At 42.3% G+C, this 12,853-nt stretch overlaps 1 protein-coding gene and 2 long non-coding RNA genes across 5 annotated transcripts in view; 2 read left to right on the top strand and 1 right to left on the bottom strand.

The window, feature by feature from the left end:
- The window catches only part of TAFA1 (TAFA chemokine like family member 1), a 508,553-nt gene that overhangs the window by 115,880 nt on the left and 379,820 nt on the right, over nt 1-12,853 (top strand). The window lies entirely within an intron of this gene.
- Nucleotides 4,816-6,611, bottom strand: LOC121016745 (uncharacterized). Its single transcript, XR_005784422.1, has 2 exons — nt 6,509-6,611; nt 4,816-4,959 (listed from the first exon to the last, which is right to left on the bottom strand). It is a non-coding gene; the product is annotated as an uncharacterized LOC121016745 (long non-coding RNA).
- Nucleotides 7,080-10,171, top strand: LOC121016744 (uncharacterized). Its single transcript, XR_005784421.1, has 2 exons — nt 7,080-7,609; nt 9,934-10,171. It is a non-coding gene; the product is annotated as an uncharacterized LOC121016744 (long non-coding RNA).

Below are 12,853 nucleotides of genomic sequence, written 5' to 3'. Positions count from 1 at the left end.
TACTGGCTTAAGTAAGCAAGTGACTATAGACTCCGCTGTTTATCTGGAAAAGTTCTAGGTATTGGGGGAAGCAAAAAAGGAGATGTAAGCGATAAGGTCTGTAGCCTCCGGGATGCTATCATCGCCCTGGGAAGACAAAGGAATGAATTCTGACTCCTTTTTCTTTCTTATTCTAACGTCATGGAAGTTTCAGTTGGGCTGGTTTTGACTTTGCATGACAGAAGCCCTAAGTAAAACTGGCTTAAAGAAGAGTCACAGTAATTTTCTTTTACATAAACAAGAAACCAGGACTTGAATCACTGTCTTCAGGTTAGTGAAGTCTCTTAGCCCCTGGTCTCTATCTTCTGAGTTCCTCTCTGATTATTATGACTTGTCACCCACCTTTCAGCCCTGAGATGGGTGTGCAGGCAGGTGAAAAAGCAAGAAGACACAGACTGGCCGAACGAGACCCTTTTAGAAAACTTCCCTGCAAACCTCACCCGAAGCTTTTGATTACATGTCACTCGCCACACATGTCTGTACAGCAGCCTGGCAAGTGTAGTAGGGAAGCTGGGCATGTTGCCACTTGTTAGCAAAGAGCCGGGGCGAGTAGATGTCAGATGGTCATCCAGCAGTGTCTGCCATAATGCATCTCCGGGATACCTAGCCCAGGGCAAACAAAGCCTATATCGTTTCTTCTCTGATGCTGTCTCAGTCCTCAGTGATGGGGCACGTGCTTTGCGTGGCTGCGGTCCCGCAGCTGAATTTTGTCATTTCCTGATTTTCTGGCAGCGTGGAGGAAGAAGCACACACTCTGCAGGAGGCTGCAAGACCCAGGTTTGAACCTTCAGCTTGGCCAGAGTATGGAAGAATAGGCCTTGGCACGTTGCTTAACCGCTCTAAAGCACCATTTTCTTCTCCTCCTTCCTCCCCTCCTCCTCCTTCTTCCTTATTGTTGTTGTTGTTGTTGTTTATTTATTCATTTTTGAGAGAGAGATCGCAAGCAGGGGAGTGGCAGAGAGAGAGGGAGACACAGAATCCGAAGCAGGCTCCAGGCTCCGAGCTGGCGGCACAGGGCCCGATGAGGGGCTGGAGCTCGCGAACCGTGAGATCATGACCTGAGCCGAAGTCGGTCGCTTAACCGACTGAGCCACCCAGGCGCCCCTAAACCACTATTTTCTTGTTTGTAAACCACCATGGAGTTACTTTGAGGACCAAACACAGTTATGAGTATAAAGGATCCAGCCTCGTGCTTGGAACATAATAGATACTTAAGAAATGTCAGTGGTATTTGTTGCATGCTCAAAGCTAGAAGCCGATTCTTGAAGGATTAGATCATGAGGGCTTGCTGAATAGCAATTTATTTGAACAAGTCTTAACTGAGGCACAATCACCGTTTCTTTGTTCCTTCCAAAATATCAAGATTCTCTTTCCATTTTAAATTGAAACAACCTTAGGTATGATGATAGATGTATATGGTTCCTGCATATTTAGGGTATGTGTGTGTATCTCGTGCCCCCTTAAACATACTTCCTTTCTCTGAAACCTGAGCTGTTATGCTGAAGTCTAATAAAGGAACCTAAATTTACTTACATAGTCTTGAAATAATTTTGGGGGCGCCTGGGTGGCTCAGTGGGTTGGGCGTCCGACTTTGGCTCAGGGCACGATCTCGCGGTCTGTGAGTTCGAGCCCCGCGTCGGGCTCTGTGCTGACAGCGCGGAGCCTGGAGCCTGTTTCAGATTCTGTGTCTCCCTCTCTCTCTGACCTTTCCCCATTCATGCTCTGTCTCTCTCTGTCTCAAAAATGAATAAACGTTAAAAAAAATTTTTTTAAATAAAAATAAATAAAAAATAATAATTTTTAACCAGCAGAGAAAAAGGCTGGACTCCAGAAAGGTAAACTTGTACTTATTCCTCTGATTTGGGCCGATGCCTTTTTTTCAAGAAAAAGAGAAGAGTCAAAACTAAGGCAGCTCACAATGGACCTTTATTTCCTTCACACTGGCAGAGGTCCCGAGTTAGAACTCTATGGGTTGATCCCACTATAAGTAAACCTGATGCTCTGAAACCAGAGGAAAAGCTTTAAACAAAGGATTTTCATTAGGGTTCTCTTAAATACGACAGTGTGTGCTTTGATTTAAATACAAACAGCCAGGATGCAGCTCCTCTGGAAAGTCAGGCCCCCCCACGAAGGGACAGAGCCTTTTCTGGAGACCTGCAGAACCCTGTTGTATTTAAATGAGCAGGGGCAGAATCATGATTGCTCTGGGGCTGCGGCAGCATTTCTGCTGACAAGCTGCATGCCACTTTTCTGTAGTGACTATTCTTTACCTGGAACAGCTTCTCCATGGCAACCCCATTCACAGAGTGCATTTGTTACTTCTCTCTTTTTTTTTTTAAATGAGCAGGTTGGAAAGGAAACGAAATATATATGTTTTGGGTTCCTAAATGGAGAAAGGGGGTGGGGTGAACAACAGACCCTGGGGGAAAAGCAGGGGATTTTTTTTCTCTTTTTCTTGATTTGTCTCCTTCTTGGGTGGATACAAATCAAAAAGGTGTAATTAAAAAAAAATCACCTGGTATGTGGGATTCTCTCCTCCATCAGTGAGCATTCTGATGAGATACAGTGTGGATCAATTAATTTGTTTCTCAGTTGATAGTGAATTTTGGCCCAGTGGTTCACTGAAATTTCAAAGGGTACTTTCATTCTGCTTTTCACCTGTTTGTTAAGGACCTGCCATCAGCCACTCAGGCCCCAAGGATTTGGCTGAGGGGAAAATCTCATAATAGTGTTTTCAAGGATACAAGTTTTCAAAAGACAAGAGTGAAAGCACCAGAATGATTTTTCCATTATGTCAGGGGTTTATTGTTTCCCAAACTAGTTTCTCAAGGTCTAGAAATAAGAGTACTTGGTAGGATAATCTTTCCTTTCCCTCGTAATATGTTAAGAGACTTCTAGGCACAGAAAGAAACAAAACAAAACAAACAAAAACCCTCAAGCATTCAGTCACTTCACATTGTTTCATATAAATACCTTGTTTTTTTGTTTTCTTCCAAATCTCCTGTTTTTCATTGTCCCTTCAACTTTATGATTAGATGAAGGAGCGAATGTCCTGTCAGATGACATTCAGCCAGAGAGAGTCTGATTTTAAGTCAAGAGGGCGTGTCTATCCCACATCGCAGCTTGCTTGTGAGTCCCGATAGCCGTAGGAATGCACAGTGGAAAGTCCACAGCACCAGCCCCGTGGCAGACATTCAGTGGTATTGCTAAGTGCTCCATTGTTGTTATTATCAATGGTTGGTTTCCGTAATAGTGAGGTTGTACTTAGTTGGGCACTGAATCACTGCAAATTTTTTTTCAGGTAGAATTAGGATATATTTGACATTGCTAGAAGTTTCTAGGACTGGGGGACTTGATGCTCCAAATGCCATCATCCAAGGGGGAAATTGTGAAGGAAGCAGGATGTGCAAATTCCTCTGCTCTGTGAATCACTCTCCTTGAATGTGGCCACGTAGAATCCGATTGTATTTGTCCAATATTTTAGATTTGCACTGGTGTACCTTTAGAATTCTGGAAACTACCAGCGTATTTTAATTGTATTTAATGAGTTCCATGGGGAAATGAATTTCTACTACATTGTTGCATCTATCATTATATATATTTATTTATGTTAACACATGCAAATATTGACATACCAAATACGAGATCAATTAACCTTAGAAATTAATTGTGCATTTAAAGAGCAGTAAGAGGAGAAATATGCACCATTGGAAATTAGAGTTGGGGACTGGTTCTGTAAAGTGAGCACTGTTGCAATAATACGTGGGGATGAATAATTCCCCCTGAAATACCAAAGTGACAATGTACTGTAAGCATTGCTTTCCTCTGCAGAATTTGCCAGGAATTCAGTGGGAGACAAGTGCCATTATGGGGAAATATTGATTCACTGTAGGCTTGCTACCTTGGACTTGGTTTGATTCTTGCGTCTCAAACTGCAGTGGATATCATGTAGTAGATAGGAGCAAGAACACTCTTGGGCTCCAGCCAATCACATTGTCTGTCTGTTCACATCTTGAGTGGGAGGGTAATTTGGGGACAACCGCACTTGATGTTAGTCATCACAATTGATTCAAAAGGGGCAGCTGATTTGGGGATCAGTGTTCTTTGCTCATTGCCTATAAAGGTGATACTATCCTAAAGCTTTGAAGGAAGAGGACAGGGTCTCTTTCAGAAGCAGCTGAGTATGTTACTCTTTTTCTAGAATACCAAAACGAATTTCCTGTTCCAGAAACTCCTTCCAGATTAAACTACTGCATTTTTTTTTTCATTTTTTAAAGTGTATTTATTTACTTGGGGGGGGGGAGGGAGAAAGAAGAGAGAGAGAATCCCAAGCAGGCTCCACGCTGTCAGCGTGTAGCTCAACTCAGGGCTCCAACTCACAACCCTGAGATCATGACTTGAGCTGAAAACAAGAGTGAACCACCCAGGCGCCTCAGCTTCTGCGTTGATCAAGAATCATAGCCTTTTCTCTTCAGTCGCCTTGAATGATATCCACTACATTTGGATTGCACATTTCTTAGTGGGGGAAGTGCATATATTATTTGTTCTTCCCTCCTCAACCCATGAACGTGTTCTGATTGCCCATAGTAGGCAGACAACCCATGTCTGACCAAAACAGATTAAATCCTTAGCCTTTTACAAGAGTGAAGGGGAGAGATACATTTTGGTCTGTTGACCTTGACAGTGAGAGGATATATATTTGGAGCTGTTGGAGTCACCCCTGCAGAAGGCCTTGCTGAGAGCAAAGTCAACACAAAAGGAAGTAAAGCCAAGAGATAGAAACAGAGTCCCCATGATCTCTTTTCATCAGCTAGATACCACCTGGCCTGAAGCTTTGCACTGGGCTTCTCATCTGGAAGGAGAGTCCATTGATGTCTTCCTGTTTATTCCGTCAGGCAGTTTTTGTTAACTTTCAATCACCTGCCATTGAAAGAGACCAGTTCAGTGAAGTTTCTCCTCATTCTGAGGTATCTACCTTCACAGGTGATTTCTACTTTCTTTGAGCAGTTGGCATTATATGAGATTCCTTCAGTTGTCCCTAAAGAATCTGAGGTCACTGAGCTTACTAACTGTTGAGTTCTGCCGTCCTACCTGTAGATCAATGGGATGCCATAGATCCTGCATGCCATATTGCGAACAAACAAAAAATTTTCCAAGACAAGGAAAACAGGTTATTTCAAGGATAGTTCTCTTTTATACATGGGGAAATACTAATAATTAATAGAGAATGTCTTTATATCTCATTCAACCTTCTCAAAATCTAAAAAGAGAGGTATGATATCAATCTCCATCGCATATGGGGAACGGCAGAGCTTGGAGAAGTTAAATAAGTTGCCCAAGATCCCATGGTTAATGGCTGCTATATCTGGGATTCAAAACCATATGATCTGATTCGCACATGACATAAAGATGAGCTAGAACCTTGTAACCTTCTTCATGCAGGGGCACCTTTAATCCAGACCCCTTGTGCTTTGATGTGCAACCCAGAGCTCTTCCCTCAATTCTGTTTCCATGGTGCGCCCTGCATCGACACTTCTTGAATGTTCTTGCATCTGCTGGGGGTGGGAAGCCTTCTTCCAGACCTCAGCTTCAGATGCTGCCCACCCAACCATCTGTGGCAACAGATTTGTGTGTTATCAATTAAAGTCTAAAGGAAGTTGGTGAAGCCTCCTACTCTAACAGGATGGGCTAAAGCAGTTCCTGTTAAAACAGAAATGGGTTGTGTCTGTGATATTGGTAATTGGTAGCTTTCCAAGAGCACTTTAAATACACCCCATGCCATGAATTGCTCAGCTCTGATTCTCTTTAAGACTTTCCTCTCAGAGGTGGCTTATTTCCAAGAAGTGGACCACTACATGACTAAATAGGGTTGCCCTTGTGGGAAGCAAAGCAACGTCCATAATTTGCAGAATTTACCTCTATGATTTTCACTTTGGGACTCACTTTGGAAACCACAGTTACTTTTTATTGTATAAAATCTTCACACATATGGCACGCCATGCCCCAATTACAGTCACAAAGATTCCTTGGTTTCAACTATTCTGGAAGACTATCCATGTTTTTGAGATGCCTTACCCAGGGAGCACCAAAATATCAAGTACACAAAATAACCAGTAACTTTAAGATAGACCATCTTAGCACATGCCCTTAATTTGGTGAAAATCCACCTAGGTTTTTATATAACCAGATAATTTGAATTTTACATAGAGACTTTTAAAACATATATGAAGCATCTTCCAACTGCGATTTTCTGGGAGAGTAGAGATTCGCCGTATATGGTTTCTGCCCTCATGGGATTATTGTCCAATAGCTAAGCCCAGCTAGGCAGTAAAGAGTTAAGTCAGTATGACTTAAAAAAAAAGAATTCTACATATCCTTTAAATGTCTTATGAAGAAATGTGTTTCTGAAGCATAGAACTTTAGCCTACTATGGGTAGGCACTTGTATCAACAAATATTGTGTTACCTACCTTCCCATCCACACTGTGACAGCAATATACAAAGGATGACTACCCTTCTCTCTTCTGTAAAGTTTCTCAATCTTGGCATATTCAATTTTGGGGCAGATAATTTTTGGCTGCAGGGCTGTCCTGTCACTGTGGGTATGTAGCAACATCCCGGGTTCTACCTTCTAGATGCCAGTAGTGAACTCCTCTCCAGTCTTAACGAAAACAGTCTCCAGACATTGTCACGCGTCTCCTGGGTGAATGGGAGGGTGGGGAGGAGAGAAGGCAAAACATGGTTCAGTTGACAACCAAAACCAAGAGAAGATGTGTAAGAGTGGACAGGTGTTTGCAAAGTGTTGATCCACAGAAAAACCTGTCTTCCAGTATTCTGTAAAATAGAATAAACTCGCTCTATCACGGTCCATATTATTGGGGAAAGGTGAATCATTCCTGGAGACAGAGGAATGGACGCACTGACTTCTCAAAATCCCTGCTGACCCTAGAATTCTAGAACACTGTTCATCTGTGACCTGGCCTAATTCCTCTCTCTCCCTGTCCCTGTGGCCTGTACTAATGATAGGGCTTGTCGAGCTGTCGCACTATCCAGAATGCCCTTTATGCCAGCAGGAAACCTGGAGGAGACTTTCTTTTCTTCCTTTTTTTTTTTTTTTTTTTTTAGTAGGCTTGGCAGAAACATTTTTTTTTCAAGAGAGAGAGAAAAAAAAATCAAATTTAAGGACTGTGGAAAAATAACTTTCTGTGCTCTTAGGTACCAGAATCGACCATTTGTCAGAACCAAATGTCTGCTAAAGTGTGAAAAATTGTTGGAAGGCATTTTCTAAATTTTGTTATTGTGGTTCTATCAATTCATTTCCATGAGCCCTCTCATTTGTGTCTGTTGGCTGTCCAGGCCAGGCTGGCCAGCTGAGAAGTGGATCTACCGTTTTTTATTCTCAAGGTCCTGACATTTATCTGATGGTTGGGAAGGTGGCTATGCTGTAGTGGAGAGAGCTCAAAGTATGAAAGTTTCAAGACCTGGTTTTGTATCTCACCATCATCACTTCCAGGCTTCAAGATCTCAGGAGAAGTTCTTAAATTCCTGGGACTTACCTTGTCCCTGAACATGTAAGTGGTAAAAGTCTCCATTGGACTATGGTGAGCGTAAAACAAGAGAGTAGCTCTTTGAAGATTTTTAAATGCCTATGGAAATTATCTGTTAGTGTGATCAGACATTGTAATCATGTAGCAAATATTTTTTCATCATTGTCTGCTTATGCAGTGTTCTTCATTTTAAATTGGGCAAAACCTAGTCCCCTAAGAACACATTCTAGCCATGCCTTTCATATTAACCTCTCTCTTCATATGAACTCTCCTGTAATTTCTCACCTCAATAATCTATCCTACAGATTTTTTCTTAATTCAGCTTTTCTGTAGTAAGAGCGTGGTCTCAGCATTAGATCAAGAGTCTAATCCCACGTATGTTATTTTCAATTCTTTGACCTTGAGCATGATATCTTTTATAAGCTCATAGCAACCTCTGTTTCATCAAAAATGAGGACAATAACAGATTATATCTTAGAGTGTTGTCATACTGATAATATAAAATAAAGACTGTAAAGTGACATCAAGGTGCTAGACCCTATTAAGTTCTCAAAAAGTATTAGCAGTTATCGATAAGCTTGACTCAATTAAATCTCTTTGACAGGACTCATGTATGAAGTCTCTATAATCTACATGGTATGGTATCAATTTTGAAAATATTTCTTTGGTTGACACAACTCTGGGGGACAGTGTCTCCTTTATGTTCTTTGTGCCTGATGCCCCTGGAGTTGTGCCACCAGAGTCTGAGCTTTCCTTGTCCGTCCGTGGAGCGCACAAGGTGTGCTACAGGAAGTCCTCCTGTCGACCCACTGGTGACATCTGTCTCAAAACCAGAATGATGAAACCTGGGAAGGGGTTGAAAAAATGGTGGATTATAGCAAGGTTTCTTAAATTTTAACGTGCCTGTGACTTCCCCAGGAATCTTGTCAAAATGCTGATGCTGCTTCCTTGGGTCTGGGATGGGACCTGAGACTCTGCATTTCTAACCAGCTCCCCAGGAGGCAGGTGAGGCTGGGGCAGGGACCTCACTGAGTCATGAGGCTCTATACTAGGAAGATCGTGTTAATCATATCTTTCTTTGGATGGAGTCTTTCTCTTTAGTAGGTGCCTTGTGGCTCCTGTGGAATTCAGAGCTGATGAAAACATCCCTCCTTCTCTCCTAGAATTCATTAGGTCAGTATGCAACACGAGTCCCAGGAAATGTTCAACACCGAAAAGACTTTGGAGTGAAATAAGTTTGCCAAACTCTATCAACTATGGTTCCCCATCTTGGAGAGTCACATGATGCGTGAATGTATTAAAAACTCTGAGAAACCCTACTGGAGAAAAAAAAAAAACTAACAAAACCCTTTTACATGGTCAAATGTAGAACTTCCCTTACATATTTTCCAGGTGTCTTTTGACTGGATTCGTTACATCAGATATTTGGGGGGGGGGGTGCAACCTCGATATCAATAGTTTTTAAACTCTCTCCAGGAGATTCTGATGTAGAATGGACATTGGGCAACGCTGGACAGGAGGGAGAAATTCTCCTAACAGAGTACATCTGGGGACAGCTCAGAAGTCGAAATAGCGTATCTGCTAACACATTGTGATCAGATGCTAAACATGATAACTTCTGAAGTGTTAGACCTACCTCTATACAATAGGTTTCTTGTCTAAACAGACTTACATGACTTAAGTCAGGCTGGGAATATGGGGACACTGGCACTGACAGATTGGATGGAGAAAGAGCAAGAGGACTTTTAAATACTCCCTAAAGCCTCCGTGCTATTGAATGCATGTCTCTATCTGTGTCTGCTATCGGCCCAGAGCTAAGAATTTCCTTGCAGCCCTTGAAATATTTGAAAGAGAAATGTTTTCCATACCTGCACTGGACATCAGTTCCATGCCTGGCTCTTTCATCCACTTAAAGATACATTACTCGCAAAGACATTTAGCCCCCCTGGATATAATATTCCTTGGGTGTCGGATGCCTTTTGGCATCTACCCTGTCTCCTTCTCAGACCTAGTGTGCAATTGAAATGTGAGCTTGTGTAGAGAACACATTTGGTAAACTGTTCCACCAAATTCATCTAAAATACTACAACATGCTCTTATTCTGAAAGAAAAACGCCCTCTCCCTCGCTGAGCATTAAGTAAAAGGTGTGGTGTCTTTGATTACCTGCTGCAGAAATTTGAGGAAAAGCAGGACCCTTGTGCTCCTGTCAGTGCTGCTTGTATTTGACGGCTGCCCAGTGCCTGGGTGCAAAATGGTCCTCTGCGGAAGAGTCAGGAGCAACTTTGTTATCCGGTATGTCTAATTAATTGCTACAGATCAATTTGCTTATCATTTGCTTCTCTTACAGGTTACTTATTTCTGATGAATGGGTTATGACCAAAGACGGCTCCATATTGTGCTACAAATTTACCCAACCACTGATAAAAATATGACCTTTTTATGACCATTCCAAGGAACACAGCAGTCTGTACCTTGCTGGAAGCCTCGTGTATTTAACCTCCCTCGTCCATGTCGTTCCAATGAGCATTTTCTACGTGCTGGGTCCCTCATTAACACGCAATAAACATCGACACAAGTTCAGATGAGTTTGTCTAAGAAATTGTATGTTGTCATTACTGTGTATTTGCATTGTCCTCTCTTCCTAAATTTCAGTGATAGGAACCAGCATGCAGGCAGACTCGAGACTTAGCATCTGTGAAACGACGGGTACTCGAGAAAGTTCTGGGGAACGTTACAGAGATTTCAGACAAGCCTTTAGTCTGTGTCCCTGAAGCTTCCCAGCTTTGTCTCTGTCAGGTCCCCTGCTGGATCCCTCACAACTCTGGTAGCTTTCAAAGCGGCCTCCTTGTTCACCGTCATCAAGCAGCAGAGATATCTGTGTGCCTCTGGCTAGCCCTCTTTGGGGAGGTGAAGCTAGAACGATGCACAGGCCATCTCTTTACAGGAGAGATTTTTTTTTTAATTTTTTTTTAACGTTTATTTATTTTTGAGACAGAAACACAGCACGAACAGGGGAGGGTCAGAGAGAGAGGGAGATACAGAATCTGAAACAGGCTCCAGGCTCTGAGCTGTCAGCACAGAGCCCGACGCAGGGCTCGAACTCACGGACCGTGAGATCATGACCTGAGCGGAAGTCGGACACGTAACCGACTGAGCCACCCAGGCGCCCCGAGATTTTTTTTTTTTTTAATCAAGAGCAAATTTATTTGAGTCCAAGATGCCTTGTGAAAATCAAATCCCCAACAGTACCTGAATCAGAATACCCAAATGGGAAAAAAAATCTGCTAAATAAAATTAAAAGCCGAAGATGTGGGATTTTTACACAAAATAATTTTTTAATTAACAGTATTCATTTTTTGTGTCCCTTTGAGGTAAAGCTGCTGTTATTACTATGCCTACTACTGGCGGGAAAACCGAGTGCTCATATCTGGAAGTAAACTAGGCAATTCACGTGTGTTATCTCACTTCCTTGTCCTACCAACCATGTGCGATAGGTGATGTTTTTACCCCTATTTTCTGGCTCAGGAAACTGAAGCTTGGAGAAGTTAATAGTTAAGCGTTCGCTAAGCTCTTAGTGCCAGCCGTTACTCCATCTTCATGCAGTGTACCTATATTAACTCAATTTTTTTTTTAATTTATTTGCATTTATCTTATGCAGCAATGTACTCCCGGACCTTAAGTTTTTGTGTCTTCAGTTTCTTCTCGGATGTCTTTTTCTTCTGTGCAACCTCCTCTTCCGGTTTAGGAACATTCTGCTCTTTTTCAGTGAGGACCATCTCGGTGTGGCAGGGAGAGCTCATGTGTGGGTTAATCTGACCGTGGACCCTGTAAGTTCTACACTGCATCTTGGGGGATTTGCATGCATTTTTAAGCATGTGCAGTAAAAATTCAGCACTATTTTTGGGCACTGACCCTGTGTCCTGCCCCACTGTCTGGCCTGGGAGCACCTGTCACCTCTGCCATTGTAGCTTGTAGCAATGGAATGGCCCACATCGCTTCTGCAAAGCGACATCCTTCAGATACTTGGGAGCTTTTCTGATGTGCATACCCTTGATGGCCTGGGCAGTTGCACATGTGTTCCTAAAGTGAACACGAAGATCGGGACCTCTTGATTTGCATGATTTTGTAGGGTTTTCTGGGTCAAGTGAATAGCACACTATTTTCAGGGATCACCTCAGGTTGCTTATGGGAAGAGCTATATCAACTCAATGAACTCAAACTTAATGACCTTGTGAGGTAGGCACTCTTGTTATTCTGTTAATACTCAAAGAAACTGAGGTGTAGCGTTTTTAAAAACTTAGCTCTTGTTTCTAGATTTTGGTAGCAGTATCTAGACTGGACTCAGCTCATGTGTTTCTGAAGCTAGTGGGTAAGCAAACTTAGGGAATAGTAGGGAGTCAGAAGTCGGAAGCATAGGAGGTCGAACTCGGGGCTAGGTTGTCTGCAATACTTTGGTCCTTTACCCTGACGTCCAGCTCCACGTAAAAGCTGTGATTTATTTCATTTGAGATGCTGCATGAAAAATGAAGCAAAATCTCTAGTGCTGAGAGGCAAATACTGTAATCATCTGCATGACTCGATTCTCTATTCCAGTAATATGAAAATTGTCAATTATGGATGAATTATGGATGCTACAGATACCTGTAATTTGTGGCTGCAGGTTTGTAAACACGTGCAGCTGCCTTTAATTTTATTTTACCAGTCGTGTAATTCATTAACACACACCTGTAGTTACCAAAGATACAGAAACTAATGAAGCTCGTTTCCAGTTTCCACTGTTTGTGTTTTGTACACCTCCTTGTTTAATTAGCACAGAGTGGAGAAATTGGTTCAAAACAGATGCATCCCAAGAAGGAGCCTAGTGATTGTCCTTTAAGAACATACTCGAATTCCCCCCTCGGCCATTGACTTAAATCATTGCTTTATCAGCCCCAAACCAGGCATTTTAGAAAAGGAAAAAAATTGTGGAATTGATTTTTTTGCAACTGTTATGGCAGCAAAGGCTAATCATTAAAACATGGATTTTGGAGATAGCCAGTGGAGATCCTTAGAGTCAGAGCCGTGGTTGGTGTTTGCTCCAACATGTCTGTGGGCAAAGGCCAACCAAGTCCTCACCTACGAAACGAGGAAGTGCAGCAGTGACTGACAGCAAGTACTTGTTTTAGCCTTCCTCTTGTTTTTCCCCCCAGTGTACCGAAATTGATAGGTTGGGGTGTATGTGATTATTACTTCTCCTCACTGTCAATGTTTGCAGAAATATCCAATGT

This window comes from Herpailurus yagouaroundi, unplaced genomic scaffold (genome assembly GCF_014898765.1).
Source record: "Herpailurus yagouaroundi ecotype Mexico unplaced genomic scaffold, PumYag 213, whole genome shotgun sequence".
In the NCBI taxonomy this organism is placed as follows: Eukaryota; Metazoa; Chordata; class Mammalia; order Carnivora; family Felidae; genus Herpailurus; species Herpailurus yagouaroundi.
This window is presented reverse-complemented; position numbering and strand designations above follow the sequence as displayed.